The sequence below is a fragment of the Pipra filicauda genome, unplaced genomic scaffold (genome assembly GCF_003945595.2).
Source record: "Pipra filicauda isolate LSUMZ 115617 unplaced genomic scaffold, ASM394559v2 scaffold10_size6260569_pilon, whole genome shotgun sequence".
Taxonomy (NCBI): Eukaryota; Metazoa; Chordata; class Aves; order Passeriformes; family Pipridae; genus Pipra; species Pipra filicauda.
Window position 1 is genome coordinate 3,016,542 of NW_024103541.1, and position 16,061 is coordinate 3,032,602.

At 41.6% G+C, this 16,061-nt stretch overlaps 1 protein-coding gene across 8 annotated transcripts in view; it reads left to right on the forward strand.

Annotated features, from left to right (window-relative positions):
• The window catches only part of KALRN (kalirin RhoGEF kinase), a 508,531-nt gene that overhangs the window by 174,236 nt on the left and 318,234 nt on the right, over nucleotides 1-16,061 (forward strand). The window lies entirely within an intron of this gene.

The window sequence follows — 16,061 nt, forward strand, 5'->3', positions numbered from 1 at the left end:
AGGAGGAGAGTGCTCAGAGGCCTGCAGTTAAATATAGCAAGCTGGAGAGAGCCTACTGTCTTGTTGTTGCTTTCTAACACCTTGTGGGAGGTTCAGGAGAGCTGGGGAAGGGGACTGTAGTTGCTTGGGAGGAGAATGTGCCTGTACAAGGAGGCAGATTTTCCTGCTCCCGCACTTCCCAGAGATTTCTCCAGACTGGGGAGGGAACATAGGTGGACTTAAGGGGAAGCTTTCAAAGAAAGCCATTTCAAATTGTTCTGAATGTAAACCAGCATCTTTCTCCACATTAGTCCCTGTGGCTCTCCTCCAACAAGTAGGTCCCCATCCTTTTTTACAGGGATGCTGGTGGAAAGGTATGTTGCCAGAGCATGTTTATCTTTGCAGGCTTTGGGAGACCATTTATAGGGCTCAGTGCACAGGCAAGTATTTCTGATCCAGCCTCAGGGGGTATGAGGCTATGAATGCCCTCATCCAGCTTCCTTTTCCTGATTTTAAGCTTGCCAAATATCCTTGCCCAGTAACTACTGCACTGGCTATTGAGATGAATGTTATCCCCAGGCAGGTAAGGGGCTGAGAAGGGACACTCAGGGTTGCAATAACACACCCTGTACCACCCAGGAGCAAATTCTCTTTTAAAGCCACTGTTAAGCAGTGCTCGTGTTTTTGCAAAGAGTGTGAAGTTAGGACATGAAAGGCAAAGGAATTGGCTGCATCTGGAAGTCAAGAGGTAAGGGTCTCAGGTCACACATGCAATCTGCAGAGAACAAAGGTCGTGTTTGGTATGGAAGAGGGGTAAGGGTTCTCTGGAGACTCATCACTCGACTGCAGAGAGTGAGTGGCAAAAGCAGCTGTGTGTGCCAGATATGACAGTGCTTGTTCCCTGGATGTCATAAGTCCTCTGGTGATTAACTTTTTGCTACGTTGAACTTTCGGTCATCAAGGTTTTGTTAGTAGTTGAATCTCTGAATCTGTTTGCTTTTCTCCCCACCACTCCCCTTTTGTCCTCTAGCCAGCTCTATTTTCAACCATATTGTGAGCGAGATTACGGACATGCTGTGGGGCTGGGAGAGCAGTAGGTCACTCCCTAGGAGTGCATGTCCCAGGGCTTGACAATCCCCCTCCAGCTGCTGCAGTAATGAAAGTGCTCCCTTACATCTTATCATTTCTTTGCATAGTTGCAAGTATGAAGATATGACATTACTTGAGGTTGCAAGCAATTGCAGAGCAAAAATGACCTTCTAACGTGTCAACCTTTTTTATTAATTGCTTTTCCCTCATGGAGGTGGCAGCAATAGCAAGACACATCCCTTCTGCTCCCCACTCACACAACTAAATTGATTAGCTCAGTCTTTGATGCTGCTTTTGGTTGCCTTGCTCTGGATCAGTGCAGCAGTGATTTTTCTCTGCTGATGCAGACACTGGGGTCAGAGGTGCATGCTGAAGGAGCCAATACAAGACCTAGCTGCCTGTCTTTCTAGAAACACTAAAAAAGCTTTACCCCCACTGGTCCCCACTGCAAAGCCTTATCCTGCCCTGATGTGTGAAGCCTTTGGAGGATCAGAGAACATTTCTTCCTCTGTGATACAACCACCCATTCAGAAAATGTACCAGCAGTGAGGGACACGTGAAACACTTCTACAAGCTTCCAAAGGATCCTTGCAGATTGGACCTCTGGAGACATTAGCTAGAGTACTGTCTCCTTCTTGGGATATTGCACATTGAGGGGTGTGGAGCAGAAAGTAGCAAGAGTGATCAGTGGGTCTTGGAAGAGTAGCCTGTCAGGGAAGGATTGAAAGGGTAGAGTTTGTTCAGCCTAGAGAGTGAGTAGGGTCTGTGGAAGCACATTGTGACACTGCAGAAGGAAGGGATTCACAGGGCTAAGACAAACAAAAGTGTTACACTGAAGTAAGTGAAGCTTAGGCTTGTTATAAGGAAGAGATTTCTAGTAGATTCATAAGTTATCTAACTTCTTCTTTAATCCTTCCATTACTCTATAGACAAACCTTTGGCATGGATATAAATGTTACGAAGAGGGTATGATAGATCATGAGGTGATGTCTCTTGGTTCCTTCTAGTCCTGTTTTGTCTGGTGAACTTTGTGAACTTGCTGCTCTAGGAGGGAAATGTGACCACAAACTTCATGAGTCTGGCACGTGGGATTATGTAACCTGTGTGGTGTAAGGAAACCCTGAAAACTCATTTTCCCTAGACATTTTGTTCACTTCAACAAGGGCAATCAGCAGAGCTTTCAAACTTATTTACTTTTTGGAAACAAATATATGGACAGAACAGTTGCAATTCCTATGGCTGGCTCTCAGTTCATGTTTGTTCCAAGATGAATGCTATACTGACTAACTGCATCAGCCATCTACCAAAATGAATAATTTCATTAGCGGACCCTCTGAACAGGATGTCAGGAGAAACTGCTCTGATGTTGAGTGCTAAAAGCAGAAGAGTTTTCTGTGCTAGCTGAAAAACTGGAAATTCTTTTTTAGTAAAAAGAGACTGTAATTCATCATATTGACACCAGGATAATAATTCTTTCTTTATTCCTGGTGCATTGGTTCCTGAGTGAGACAGATTGCTATCCAGGTTGATACAATCTGTCACTTAACCCTTGGTTTATATCTTAATGGAGGGGGCAGAGGTGGCACAGCACTGGGAGCTTTGAGCAGGTATGAGATTGGTGATGAAATGTGATGATAGATTAGGGTAAGTGAAACCAGGGTCTTGCGAGCACTTTTGAAAGTTTCTGATTCAGCTTTCTGCAGTTCCTTTTTCAAAAACCAGAATAATAATGTGGGTTTTCTGAAAGCGGCTGTGTGTGCTTGAGTTAGAGCAGAATAGTGAGGGCTTTCATGCAGCTGGGAGTCATGGTCAGGCAGGTGCCTGCAGGCAGCGGGGTTCCCTGTGTGGTTGAGGATTACTGCGTGGGGGTGAAGACCTAGGAACACAGTTTTTTCCTTTCCCAAAATGGTAACCTTTCAGTCCATACTGCCTGGGGTGACTTAGGGCTCCTGGAAGGTTCAAAAGCCTGCTCCTGCAGTCTTGGATGCCAGGAGAAGGTGGTGAGTGGGTATGTGACGGTGTGAACTAATGCAGTCCTGGTTCGGTGCCCTACGTTGGCTCTTTCAGGCAAATCACGAGGTCCTTTTCTCCAAACAGTTCCACTGTAATTAGTTACTAAGGAACTAAGACTCTATTCATTAGATGTAAAGGTAATTGCCACAGATGCCAAGTTTCTACCACTCTGCCATTTTCTGCTTGGTTTACATTTGCACTGATGCTTTCTGGGTAGGCAAAGCTCTATTTCTTGTGAATCAGGATAGCTCCTATTTATATGCAAATTTAAATGGATGCGATATTTAGAAATTTGGAGGGCGTGACTGAATGTAGGATAACATGGTGTTTATGATCAGGGAGATGAGGGGAAATCTTCTGGCCTTGCTGATCTTATATTTTAACACCAGTGCTGTGCCATCTATTCCAGTAAACTGAGCTTTGATTTATATGTGTGGAAATGAAACTAGCACCAGGCCAATCTCCTCTGCGAGCCCTTTGGAATTAAGAATTAAGTTATGCGTAGGCTATAGGAGGATAAAAAGCAGACAGAATATTATTAGCCTGAGTTATCTCCTCGCACGGAGAAGCAATACGATGAAGGAAATGTTCTCTGTCAGCTACAGTGAATCTTCCGGCTGAACACATCCATCTGTTCGGGAGCCAAGATAAGCAATCTTCTGTGCTCTCTGCAGAGGGGGAAACCCGAGATGCCTTGGAGGCCTGTGTTTTTAAAGACATCTACTTTTTATTTGTCCTCTGTTCAAAAACCTGCTCAAATATTTCCCTGTTCTGGGGGGACATCCAGGGCTCATAACAGCAGCAAAGTGTTTCCAAGAGCCAGCCCTGTGTGTTTGAACAGTTCCTCAGAGCTGCCCGAGTTTGATGGAAGGTGCTAGGATCAGTAAAACAACTGAAGTGCCTCTAATAATTAGTTCAGTGACTGGGGCTTTGTAAAATTAGAAGAACAATACAGGGGATGGTAAAATGTAGCAATACTCACCCACTCTTGGATTTATTTTAAGCTCTTCTCTGGTGACCTGTGGTACTGTATATATTAGCTCCTCTGGCCAGGAGTAGTGTGAAACTCATTTTGTTGATTGATAGGAATTAAACCCTAGAGCTCTGCTTTCTGTTATGTGATCCTAGCACAAAAGGAGCTTTTGAGGACTTTTTTTTTTTTCCGGAGGCTATTTTAGATCTACAAAAATAACCATCTATTTAAAAAATAACACCAGGGAATTCGTACTAATTTTAGTAACTAAATATCTGGTGCCATCGATAATTATTCCACTGTGCACTTGTATCAAAATACCACAGTAAAAAAATGAAGTGAAACTGATGAGCCTAATGGAGGTTTAGTATTTTCTTCAGATAAAATTTGATTTAACAGATAATTGTAAGGTATTTTGGAGCAAGAGACTCATTAGGAATATATAACTGACATGAGTGCTGGGGATTTTAAGAGCCTTCTACCCCCAACAGCTAGTTAAAATCCAGCCTCTCCTGTGTGTGGTACTGGTAAGTGATGTTATTATCACCATCCGTTAGGGATTGGGGACTTCTGTTAAAACAATGGTGGTCTTGGCTTGTCCTATTGAAGGGCTTCTGGCCACACTGCTCTGTTTTGCTTCCTGTGTCACCTTACTGAGCACCTCAGGACCAAGTTACATGTTCACTGCTTGTTGGAGATCAGGCCTTCAGAAGAGGATCTCTGATTTCCTTCCAGATGTGGTAACAACCTGTTGAGGCATTATATTCCTAGATGAGTGAACGGTGGCTATAATTGACATTCTGCAGTGTCTACAGCTGCAAGCTTGGCAACTTTTTACCAGAAAATGTGGACTTCCTAGAGGTGCAGAGGCAGTGATAAGAGCTGTCAGAGCCTGGGGAGCAGGACTTATGAGAAAAGACTGAAGGTGTCAGGGATGCTTATGTTAGAGAGGGAAAGTAAAAACGATGTGTTAAAATCCACTATGCAAGACTGAGCTAAAGTAAACAATTTGGCCTCAGTCTACATTGCAAATGGGACAAAAATAAAGGCATTAAAATCAATAGATTGAAGAACTGAAGCAGGTTTCTTAGCATGCCCATCTTAGAGATCCTGTTAGAAGGCATATCAGGAGGGATCCAGATCTTGTCACTCCTGTCTTGCAAAAGAAGGATGAAAGCAGTCTTTCCAGCTCTTGTGACACTGTTTTGTATAAAGATGTGGAGTTTTTTTTATACAGGTACATAATTTTAATTTCCTGTGTTTATTTTTAATCCCTGGAATTATTTTTTTTAATCCACCCAAACCTTAGGTAAGTGGTGGGAGCTTCAGTATTGGTTTCCAAATTACTTCCTGCTTTCATTGCCTGTTGCTGGTTTTTTGGGATAGTGTAAGGTCTGATCTTGCACAGCCCTGGACCTAAAGCAGATGTCCTCTTTTACTCTGTCCTCTGTGGGAGGTGGGAGTGCCCTGAGTGGTTCCAGCTTGGTTAGCTGCTGAGCCCTGCTCTGCCTTTCAGCTCGATAACAGTGCAAGTGTTTTCAGTCTGGTTTTGTGATGGGCAACATAAATAACATGATACAGAGATTTGCAGTTAATGTGCTGTGACTTGCACAGCTCATGTAGCCTTTTTCTTCTAAAGACTAATAAAGGGCAGGGTAAACTGGGCTCTGAACCTCACTTCTATTAGCCATCATCAGTATGGGTCTAATGGAAGCATATCTCTATTTTGAAATAGAAGCAAGTAAGAGTAACCCGATGTTAATATTGAAACAACCTCATGAAGATTTGATTGCCTTATTTCAGAACAGTAGTTTGGGAACTCAAATACATAAATAAAATAAAGGTTGATGTTATTTCAAGACTGAAATTGTTATTTGAAGTAAATTACTCAAAGGACATAGAAATTACTTTGCAAATCCTTTTGCAAGCTGTCTATCTTGTATACAAAATTTTTTGCACTGTTTTGGAAGACCCGAAAATCTGAATTCAGTGTGTTTCTTCACACCAAATTATACAATATTTCTATGTTCTTAAGTATAGGTTGTTCCATTTCATTATATTTTAATTGGATTCCAATAAATAATTGAAATTGCTGATTGCCACATGCAGAGAAACTGGGATTTCAACTTGTCATTGTGTTTTTAAGCATCCTATTCAACACTCAACATCTGCTTAATTTTAGACTATAAATCTGCAGTTGAAAACAGTTAATATGAAGGAATCCCTCATTTATTATGTCTGAATTATTTCCAAGGCAATTGTTCTATTTTGCAGTGTAGGGGAGGGAGTTCAGTTTTCTCTTACTGCCAACCATGCAGACTCATGCTGAGATTTCAAAGTCATATTGGGTTCTTTATGATTCATCTGCCATCTCCAACAAAAATTCAGTGGGTTAATGATTTGAAGATTTAGGATTGTGGAGGTAGCCCTGCAGGCCAAGTTTAACATACAAAGAAAATGCACAGGTCTGGAAGAGAAGTTCCTTTTCCTGGCACTGGGCTGTTTTCCAGCCCAGTGAGAGCTCAGTCACGCCTTCTTCAGTGGAGCCAGGGAAAAGGGCTTGAGGAGGCACACATCCAATGAAACAAAGGTCACTGTTTTACTTTGTGCTCTTTCCAGGCAGCAAAGCAAGTGTCTCTACCCAGTTCAGGTCCAATGCCTTTTGGTTTTACTGATCTGGCCTTTTTGCTTCAGCCCCACCTTCCCAGCTGTGGGGTGTTTCTCCTCACCACAGGCAGTGCATTCAGGCTGCGAGTTCAGAGCAGCCAGAGGGATGGCAGTGAGTGGAGTCCTTCTCTGCAGCCCCCCATGTCCTCTGCACAGAAAGCAGCCAACAGGCAGCTGCTGCCCAGCTGTAGCTCTGCAGCACCTCCACACCTGGCTTCTCTCTTTCTTACTGTGAGAGGAGGGAGTGGATGGCTCTTAAAACCCTCCGAGAAAAGTCAGAGATGCCTGTGGCAGTGCTTCTCCCATGGCCAGGGGGTACGGGGCTGACCTGGAAATATGTACCTCCTGTATGGGTGGTGATTTGGTGCAGCAGCATCAGCTGAGCCTTCTTGAGGGTTGATGGGCTGTGCCGAGGAGTGTGTTTCAAGGGTCTGAGCTTTGCCAAGGCCCTGAGTAAACCTCAGCTGTCTTCTCAGGGGAGCCTCAGATGCTGCTCAGCTGCTCTGCATGAGCTGGGAGTGCTGATCTCTGGCTCTCTTGCACAGGATGGTTGCCTGCCCTGTACAACTGCTCCCTGTGTTGCTATATTTCTGTTAGCGATGTCGTAGGTAGTGCCTGACTGCATTTCCGACAGGGGGTTCATGCTGAGGAGGATTCTGCTTGGATTCCTCCAGATCTGGAGCAAACAGTAGAACAACCCCCTTCATCATGTATGCTGCCACTGCGAGGATACAGGAGCCACCATGACCAAGTGACACCCAGTGGCACTGGCAGGGTCTGGAGCCTGATCCCATCCCCTGAGCTGTCTCACGGACAGCTGTGCTGCACACTCTGCTTTTTGAGCTCTGTCCAGGCCCTCGGACTGGGGATTAGATCAGCATTGTTCCTTGTCCTAAATGGCTTTTGCATGTTGGTTGTACTGGAATTTTCTGCCTGGAAGAAGGAGCTGAGGTGATGGAGAAAAGGCATAAACTTGTAAACTAGGATATATTCTGCACCCGCTTGCTGGTGAGGGAGCTGGCGGGCACCACAGCCTGCTATAAATTTTATGCAGAGCATCATTTTCTCCATCCTCTTTCTCAGTGGCTCTCTGACAAGTGGTCTGTGAGTCTCTGCAGTACACCTCACCGTCCGGCCCTCCCTGGCCTTTGTCGTGCTAGTGCTGATGTAAAGCTGTTGCGTGTTCCTTGTGGGCCTTTTAACCATCAGACCTGTGGCTCCACAGTACTCTGAGAGGTCCAGGCAGCAGTGACTGGGAGAATTCCTTGGAGAAGGCAAGTTTGTGTTAATGTGGGGAGTAATTCAGAAAAGCTAAAATTAGCAGACAGAGATGTTTTGTGGGAGCGCTGTGCTGGCAGCAGAGCTGGCACCGGTGGCGTGTGGTTCCTCCTGAAGCTGTCAGCAGCTGTCAGTGGAATGTGCAGTGGCTCAGCCAATCCTAACTTTTCTTTTAGGTGATCTCTTTCCTACGGTTTTTGCAGAGACTGTTCCACTATGGATGCTTGTGTTCCTCATCAGTAACTCCAGTATGTGTTATATCCTCTTTACTCTCAGAAATTATTACAATTTGGAAGTTGCTTATGCCATCCTCTTCATGGATGTCATTAGAAGCAGGAAAACAACTGCTGTGCTTTGCAGTCTTCTTTGTAATGGGAATATTGTCAAGTGTATCTTAATGTCAATGGAAAGCTCTTCTAAACTCCCATGGAGAATGGATGAGACCTTTACTGTGTGCCAATATGGAACAAGTAATGGGAGACACAGAAGTGGAGTCGTCTCAGCCCAGACTGCCTGATCCTTATCCTTACTGGATCTGTGGAGGTATTGTGGACGCTGCTCCAAAGTCTGGATTCCCCAGTGCACAGCTTGGGCAGGACTGATGATGCATTTTCACAAATATATTTTTAACTGTGTCTCCGAATTAATGATTAATAGCTTGTGCCATCGTGCTATCTGTCAGTCACTGTTAAACCAAATCTGTCAGAGAAGACTCTCAAGAATATTAAATTCTTACAAATTTAATGAGAATAGACAGCTGCATCAAGGAAAGAGACCTAATTAGTGTCCACAGAGAGGGAAGGGTGGTCTGAACTCAGTCCTTTTCAGAGACTAGAGGTGTGGAGGCATCTCCAGAGCATGTAAGAGGCACATTGATTCTCTAATGGTTAATAACAAATGTGTAAACCACCACCAAGGGTTCGGCAGTTCCCATGCTCATAAAAGCATGTGCTAGTTTATGGTATTAGAAAGTTGGATCATACTGAAATAGAACAATGACCAATTCATGATAACATGTGGGATTGAGCAGGCCGATGCTCTTATAACGTGGAAAGTATGGGTTGGGACTGGCAAACTGTGTCTCAGAAGTTGGGATGCTCAATTCCCTGCTTGTTTGCAAAGGGAATTGGTATCCAAGTTTGGTAGACAGTTGTAAATCTCATCAATGGTTTCTTCTCATTTTCCACAAGGTGCTCCTAACCAAGTCTGTGGTATTTTATGTCTTGTGGATCCTGGCGCTGCTCAGAGCTCCCTGTGGATTCTGCACAGCTGCTTGCAGCAAAATGTGATTGTAACTATGTGGTGTGAGACTGTTGGGCTACTTAGATTAAGAGAAAAAAGAAAGGGATACTTTAACACAAAGTAAAATCAGAAAAATAAGAAAAATAATTCTAGACTCTCTCCTTTCCCCCTAAGAAAAAAGAGAAAAGTGTAACACAGACGTGCTTTGGCTTGGCAAACATTGTCTGGTCTGCAACGTGTGCCACAGTGTACTTTTCTACTATTAACAAGGGAGCGTTGGTTTCCCTGCCTGTGTACACAGGGCTTTACTTTATGTCTGACTTTAAAGAGAAATCTTAGTCTCTGGAGAATTTCCCAGCAATACAGTATTTTAGAAAGTTCCTTTGTGGTACTTCACCAACAAGCTGAAGCACCAGAACAGCTCCCTCTTGTCCTACGACTGCTTTCAGGGAGATACCTTCCACCTCTTGCACATATTTGTGCTACAGCACAAATGGGAAAGTAGGAACCTGCTGTAGGTTCGATGCTGCATTTACGAGGGATATCTTTGCTGAGTGCTCCTTCTGGATTAAAGTCATTGGATAGAAATTGTAGCAGAGGACTGGTTTTGTAGAATAACTGCATCTCTCTCTGAAAACTGTAGCAGCAGCAGTTCATCTCCAGCCAGATTCAGGCTGCTTTCATAAGCCTTTCCCGTGCCTTTCCCCCATTTCACACATGAATACAAAAAATTGACAATCTCTAATATTTATGCAGTGTTATTACCAAACTTGCACTAGAAGGATGACTTAAGTTTGATAGATTATTTATTTGAGCATCTGGCAAGCCAGATGCTTCTGCTATTGATGTTGTCATTGAGGATTCAATAAATATTACTTTTTTGAAGTTTAGTGTGAAAGAATTACTCATTAAAAACCTTTGCTTGGTAAAACTCAACCCTTCTTCCTCCACCAGTCCTAAACAAGGGTCCAGCATCCAAGCAGTTATAAAATGTACCCATTTAAGGAATAGAATAATATGGATACCAACACAGCATTGATATGGAGATGGGTGGGATCCTTAGCAGGAACTTTATGGTATTTTAAAATACACATTGTACCCATACAGGGGCTGTGATACTTTAGAACTCCAGGGAGTGTTTTCAAATTTTCTCTGCAGGTTACTATTCTGCAAGGCATGGTTCATGGCTCTGGTGTTCTTGAGGCATGATCTGCAAAACACTTAGTTTCAGGTCAAGACTGAATGCTGTGTTCTGAAGTGCTGTTGCATGATATTGAGTTGCTCCATGGGCAAACATCATGTCCCACTGGGAATAAAAGGGTTTTTTTCCCCTTAGAGAACTCCAAGTGGGCTCCCTGTACATCTTTTATCAACTGTGCATGTACACTTTGTATGTCATATAGAAAAGTCATGCTCAAAAGTCATGGTGGACGGAGACTAATATTCGTTAAATTATATTGCTACAAACTCTAAGTCTAAAATAGTTTCCCATCATTCTTCTTTATTTGCATGTTAATTTAATGCTAGTGAAAAATTAGCTGCAAGAAAGGTAGGCTTCTGGTACTGATTACTGTTCTTTCTTGGCTAAGTACCAACAGCATCCCTGGCTATGATGATTAGTTAGGTCTCTTCTATCTCAATCTTCTGTGATTCAGCAGCTGACTGGCCTAGAGGCCAAAGTCCTCTGCTAATGCAGCAATGCAGATTTTTTTCCTTTTATTGCTTTTCTGTTGTGTGTCAGTCCTAATTGGAGACTAAAATTACATTTCCTTTTCGGTAGAATTAGCAGCTCTTCTTAGCCCACCAACTAAAGACTATGTTTATTAGCAGCTCTGCTCATGTCTTTTGTGATCTTTGTAGATGATAATTGCATGGACCCTGAGGTTTAATTAGGTCACCCATTTAGGTCACATTTGCACTAAGGTAGGTGCCATCCTAGAACATAAGAGAAGACACACAGTCAGAGTTTCCTGCATTTTAGTTCAGGACTCAACACTGAGTTTTCTTCTCCCTTGGATTAACTGTATAACCTGAATTTACCAGTCCATACTCCCTAAAGTTTGGGAAACCAAATTAATTGATATTTTACATCTTGAAGATATAAAACCCTAAGTGTTTTGGTTATAGGTATGCTGTATGAGGCAGAAATACACGTCCCCTTTAATGGCATGCACTGATTAGACCTCTAATTTCTGGGAGACAGGGCCTTAAAGCTGCCTTTCCCAGTGCTGAATTGGGAGCACTGTGTAAGAAATTGGCTGTGTACTGTGTTACTGCCTGACCTGAGAAAATGTGCTTGAAAAATCTGTCTCCGTTTACAAATGTACCATTTTACCATGCAGTGATTTTTGGGAGTATAAGAAGAATGTAGGGGAGAACAATAGTTCCAAAACCCAACCTAAATAAAAAGCGGGTGCCTGGTTAACTAATGGGTGATCTTGCACACAGGAAGAATGACTGGAAAAGCTTATTAGTAAACTCTTAGTTTAAGAATTAATCAAATGGACAATATGTTCCTTTTCTTTAAGACCTCTTTTTTCCTCCATTCACAAGACAGAACTGAACTCTTAAAACGCTGATTAATCACATCCAATTTTGTGGTTATGCCTCCTTATTTTTCCATTCTTCTGTTTCTATAACATTTGTAAGTTAGTTCAGAAACTGCATCTGGAGAAGCAAACATTTCTGGGATCACAGATTAGTTTAGATTTTGCTTCCCACTGGAGATTTGTGGTAGGAGCTGCAATTCCATTCCAAAATCTAATTAAAAAGCAGGTACATAGGAAAGTAGTGAACAATCTTACCCATAGGAAGAATGTCTGGGAGCTTTGCTTTGTTAATGAACTGTTAGACTAGGAATCAAATACACAAGCAATATGTGCAGGTATTTTAGGGTTTCATTCTTCTCTGTTCACAAGGCAAAACTCAACTGTTATATCATTCCCCACTTACCAGGCTTACTGGAAATCTCAGTTTCTCTTTAATTTCCAGAGCAGCCACCCCAATGATTTTGCAGTGTTGGATTGTTCATGGTAGGTGACAGGGAAATATGGTCAGCTAAAAAGGTTTCCTGGGATTTTCATTTTGGAATGAATTGTGTAGGACACTTCACCTTTGTAGTTTTATGGACTGTTAAATTGTATCTGTGGTATAATAGCATCAGCAGCACTTATCTGATGACCTGTTGGGCACTACTAATTATATGAAAAAGGCATAAATTTTTGCTAGGTAAAAACCACTCAATACCTTTGAGAAAAAGGCCGCTTGAGAATCTACCTGCTCTAACTTTGACACAAGGTTTAGAAATATTCATCTAAGTGAATAAGGTGCTAGTTGTCTTCATTATATATTTCGTACATTCCCAGGGGCACTTGGAAAATTAAAGCAGACATGTTTGATAAGGTACAGAAAGTGGAACAATATAAATCAAATTAATGCATTATATACAGTACCAGTACAAAGCTGTCTTGATCTCCATTTCTGGGCTTTTGAAATTGGTGACAAGTCAGTGTTTTCAGGAGCTGGAGTCCATCTTGCCAATATTGTGCTCACATTGCCCTTTTAGAGGTTGACTTATAATTGTTTTTACAAATGAAAACATATTTTTTCCCTTTTTTTTTGTGGGAGTGTACAAATGCACAAAGAACTTTAACTGTGTTCATGCTGCCTTGAAAAGATGCCAGAAGTCAGATGTGTAATTAGGGATTCTGTTAAAAGTCTAATTCCTGCACCTGTGAACATTTTTTTGGCACATAGCTTGTTGAGTCCTTGATTTTCTTTTTGTATTTCTCATTCTCGTGGCCAAGGAGTAAGTTCCTTTTCAAAGGAAATTTTCAGAGATCTTCTGGGGTGTAATTTGTTCTTTGTTGAAGTCCAATACAAAAAGGTGGTTTTCTCTGCCTTTGTTGTTAAGTGAAATACTCTAAAGCATAACATTAGACCCTGTTTTATTTAACACCTGATTACTCATGGCAAAGTTCCTTAAGATCCTTTTTAACATGTTACGTGTTAAGATGCTACAACAGGTTATGACAGCATTCTTGTAGTGTGGGTTTGTTCGTGCAGTGCTGAATATTTCCAATGCTGTGGCACTTTATGTTCTACATCACATAAGTTCAAACAAAGCTAATGATAAACTATTTTAGTTAGGTGGGGCAGAGAGAAGAGCAAAGAAGCCTTTATCACCAGATGATGTAACAGGATTTTTCGTGTGGATTTTAAGGTAGTTGGAAACAAATTAATATATCAGGTAATTTTATGAGTGAGTCTCAACTGACTTATCAGACCATTAGTTCCTCCTACCTTTGATTGGTGCCTCTTGTGAAGATCACAGGATTCACCTGTTGCGTCTTCCAGGCTACAGCTGACTTCCAGAATCTGAATGAATTGAAAATATATATCTACTCTGCAAAAAGAATCAAGCAACAAATGAATCTCAAAATAACAGACTAGAAAGAATCTATCTAGGCAGCCATTACCAACCCTAGGACTTTTCCACAACTCCTCTACATCTTAAGACAGAGCAAAGATATTTATTCATTGTGTAAGTTGCCAGGGGCATAAGAAGGAAATCATCAAGGTGGAAACATGCATTCACCATATCTGCTCTTAGTCACAAATGAAAGGAGGATATCAATACTTTTTCAGGCTAACACATTAATTTACTACAATAAACTTGGAAATTGATGCAAGAAGTCAACCAAAGCAGTAAAAGGCCTGCCTGGCCTGCGGGCTTCTACTTACCATGTCCTTTTCCTAATTCTTAAGTACTGTCATCCTCCTCCAGAAAACCAGTCAAGTGTGATCATAAGTCCATCCATATCCAGCAAGTGTAAACATGTGCTTCATGCACCATCTTAATTGCTTAATCAAGCTCCTTCTATTGTGAGGCACAACCATACAAACAGGAACCAGATGGAAGATATTTTTATCAGACGGACCATAGGATTGAAGAAACACGGTCATTGAACATCGCTGTCCTTAAAAAACCCAGCATTAGGATGCGACTGCATCCATGCAGCACCCCCACAATGGGGTAATTCAGGCAGCAACAACTATCATAGACTCAATCTTACCTCTTTATTTTCAGACACCAACAACCCGTGTGAGTTTGCTTGATGGACATAAACACTCATTGATAATTATTTCAGAGGAACTTGTATCAAAGAAGATTGAAACAATTATTTACATTTGGAATCGGTAATTACAAAATATACAGGCATAGTCAGTTCTACTTAGAGTCATTAGTTTTGTGGGTGATTTTAGCATGGAAGTTGATATAGCGTCACTCTCACAAGAGACCAGGGCAGCATTCTTATTATTTTCAAATTGTAGGAAAATGTCTGAGTGTATTGGAGCTGTTTTCTCTGCTGTTTCTAAAGCATGTCATAGCAACAGAGATTTTAATCTGTTTTCCTTAGTTTTATCTCATAAAGCACTTAAAATTATGCATTAGGCTAGTGCTCCTGTGGGTTCTACCTCAAATCCACAGTAATTGTGGGTTTGCAATCTTTTCCACTATAGGCTTCTAGTAGTAGTTTGATTATGCTGTGATCGCTTTTTTACTCCACACAATAAAAAAAGAGCAAAATCTTTGATTATAATTGCAGGCATAAATATTTGGCCAGGTACTTTCCTGGTCCTAATTGACAGCCTGAATCGTACACCACAGTCATCAAAATGGGAAAGAGCTTATGTGAATAATTCATGGCTTTGACAAACATTGTGTCTGAAGGTTTGTGGTAAAATTAACAGAAATGAAATAGTTAAGAATTGTGGTATTTAGGCTGTCAGAATTGGGTTTTTAGTTAACACCCCAATAAGATGGAGAGTTCAAGTTCACTATTCTCCTTGTCTCATTGTTTCCTTCCACTGGCTGCAGACTCAGCAAGACAAATGTGCATTAGTTTATATTGTCAAGGCTATCTTTGCAAGCAGATGGGCTGGAAATCTAATTAAAAAACCCAAAAGCTTTGATTCTGGCAAAAAAATAGAAAAGTCTTTGGGACAACCCTAAATCCTCTGAGTTAAATGGATCTTCTATGTCAATGCCATTCTATTGTCCCACTTTATAAATAAAATATGAAGGGCTCTGCTTTCAGATAGACCCATAAATGTGCTCATTTATGAGTTTAATAAAGCATGTATATTCAGTACAATTAGATAAGCATATGTGTAGAGCAATAAACAACTCCTATATAAAATCAGCATAAGTGTAAAAGAGGATATATCTCAGCATGGATAAATAAGCACATGCTTAGATTATTAAGTGATATCTCGTAATCTTTTGTGAATCAACCATGAAGTGGCCAATGACTATTTACAATTCTCCTTGTCATTATGTATCCTCCTCCCTGTGTCTGAAGATATGGTAAATATATGTTCAAAGGAAAAATGCACTAGTTTCAATAAAGAAAAGTCAGGTAACATGCAGAGGTAGAGTTGAGCTGTTACACAGAAAACACAAGAAAGAAGTGAGTAACCCAATTAGGCTCACCTGGCTCAGTCTCATCCCTTGGACTGCAGTGCTCCAGCCATATGTGAAGCTATAATTGAAAAGAAAATAGTTACATATATTTGTGGTATCTAAGTTACACTTAGTAGGCTTTTCTTAAACTGTGTGGTGTGTCCAGTGTGGGGCTAGAGGTTTGCACAGCGACTGTGAAATGGCGTCTGTTGTTTCTCATTAGCTGTTTTCTGGGGGATGTGGGGTTATGACTGTGGTGGTTCAGCTTGCTACAGAAAGCTGCTGTATTAGGCCCATTTCTGCACAGGATGTTATATTGCATTAGTTTAACTGACAGGTAGGAAACCATTAGTC